Consider the following 2,500-nt stretch of genomic DNA (forward strand, 5'->3'; position numbering starts at 1 on the left):
GTGTCTGAGTCACTGTTTTTGACGCGAGTTTTTTCTCTCTTAAATACGCATAAGACAGTTCATATAGATATATTTTTGTATGTGGTAACATTTTTGTAATTAAATGGCTCATGTATTTCTTAAAGCGATTTTATTTTTTTACTTGAATACGCAATAGACTGTTCCTCTAACGAAGTTGGAAAGAGGTTATGTTTTACCACTTGTTTGTTTGGGGATTGTGTATGTTTGTGTGTGTGTTTATTAGTGAACACTTTCCTGGCCACAATGAAACCTGCAGGGATTAACTTATATAAAAATCTGGAAATTATTTAATTTTAGAAGGTCACGGTCAAGCAAAATGTCCAATTCACGTAATTAGCCTCACGTTTGGATATCATTGTCACAGAGACTTCAAACTTGGCTCATATTTGAGTGTATGAAAATCCACTCCAATTACTACATGTTGAGGTCGAAGGTCAAGGTTGAATCGAAGGTTAAGGTCAAGTAAAAGGTTAAATTCCGGACATCAACCATACGACCACAATTTTATCCGTAAAGCAATGAAATTTGTAGTGATTTTAAACTGCTATGTAAAGAGCTGGAAATTATTACATTTTGGAAGGTCAAAGGTCAAGGTCACGGACGAGCAAAACGTCCATTTCACGCAATCCGCCATAATTGTGGACATCCTTGTCACAGAGACTTCAAACTTGGTTGATAATTGAGTGTATGAAAATCCAAGCTAATTAATACATGTTGAGGTCAAAGGTCAAGGTCAGGGTCGAGCACAAGGTCGAGAAATAAGCTGCCACAGTGGGTGCCCCTTTAGTTATACAGCGTAATCTTGTTGCATGTAAATGGCACATGTAATTATGTAGTTTTATGTGTAATTTTATGGGTTTCATATTTTACGTAATATTTTGAGTTGAACGGTTGAGTAAGGCCAAATCAAACGACTTTTTTATTTTTGTTCTTTTTTAATTATGTACAGTATATCTTTGCAAAATCTGTTACCGACTGTATGTTTAGCATTTTTTTTCATTCATTTCTTAATTTTCTATTCTTTGTTTAGCCTTTTTTATTAATTCATTTTCTAGTCATTGCTTAGGTTTTTATTGATTAATCTTCTAGTTAGTTTAGACTTCTTTTTATCAATTTTTTATTTAACATATAACTTGGCTAAATAGGTTACCGTCTCCAAGTTTAATTAGTTGAGAATTTTTATCGTTCTATTATCATTGACATGACAACTAAATTTATTTTAATTTTTTGTTGAGTAAATAATTGTTATTGAATCCTTACATTCATGTGGGAATAAAAGATGAGCATCCCCTTACCACCAGAAGAGTTAAGTCGGGTAGAAACAAATAGAGTTCCAAAGCATTGAATAGCTCAATTACAGATATTAGTTCATAGATGATTCTACTAAATTAACCCTCTCTCTCTCTCTCTCTCTCTCTCTCTCTCTCTCTCTCTCTCTCTCTCTCTCTCTCTCTCTCTCTCTCTCTCTCATGCTAATGACTTACGGTGCGTGTTTCCCTCGTGTAAAAATCGTGGCTATTTGTTGTTTTTATTAATGGTCATACGATTATGTTGATTGACTATGCTAGCTGCATTCAAGACTTTTTAAAAGACAAGGCAAATGACCACCAAGAAGTAAAGTGTAGTTTTTTAATCGGTAATCGGGGGTGGAGTTAATTGGTGGTACGAGCAAGGGGTTGAACATTCCTTTTACCGATAAGTTTTCTTTAAATGGCAACACTAGCTACTTTCAAGAGATTTTGTTTGATAAAAACATTATGTTCCATCAAGTATTGATTGTTAATTCTAGTAGAAGGCAAGCTATTTTGTTAACTTGTAAGAGGTCTGTTAAAAGGTTGTTTAAAAGGACAATACAACTAATACAGACTGTTTATATGTACATTTATATCTAATATATGTGTGTGTGTATATATATATATATATATATATATATATATATATATATATATATATATATATATATATATATATATATATATAAATGTGTGTATTAGTTGACCAAAGAATCACAGAACGTAAAAGGTCACATTTAAGGTTGTGGGCGAAATAGTACACTCAGTATAGTAAGAATTTGAATCTCATGACCTGGTTAATTTTTTTTTAGAAATGCAGTTTGTTATCAATGTTCATTGGAAAAATAACATTGAACGGCTGACAGAGATGTGATTACTTGGAAAAATAACAGTTCGCTAATAGTTACCCCTGGAAAAGTATCATCAGTACTGTACATTAATAATGATTTTAAATCTGCTGATAATTGGGGTATAATGAAGAACCGTTCACTAATAATTACGACTGGGAAATTTTGAGCTAGATTTCGGTTTTGAGTGCAGCTGCCCTTGTAGTTTTTTTTTTTTTTTTTTTTAAGTCCTTGTTACGTTTCAGATATCAGTTTTCTCTGGGTTATTTGAAGACTCATCAGTTTCCCATACGCTTGAAATCAATTGTATTTTAAGGGAGCCGGTGCCCAGTTTTTGTC

The sequence above is a fragment of the Palaemon carinicauda genome, chromosome 21 (genome assembly GCF_036898095.1).
Source record: "Palaemon carinicauda isolate YSFRI2023 chromosome 21, ASM3689809v2, whole genome shotgun sequence".
Taxonomy (NCBI): Eukaryota; Metazoa; Arthropoda; class Malacostraca; order Decapoda; family Palaemonidae; genus Palaemon; species Palaemon carinicauda.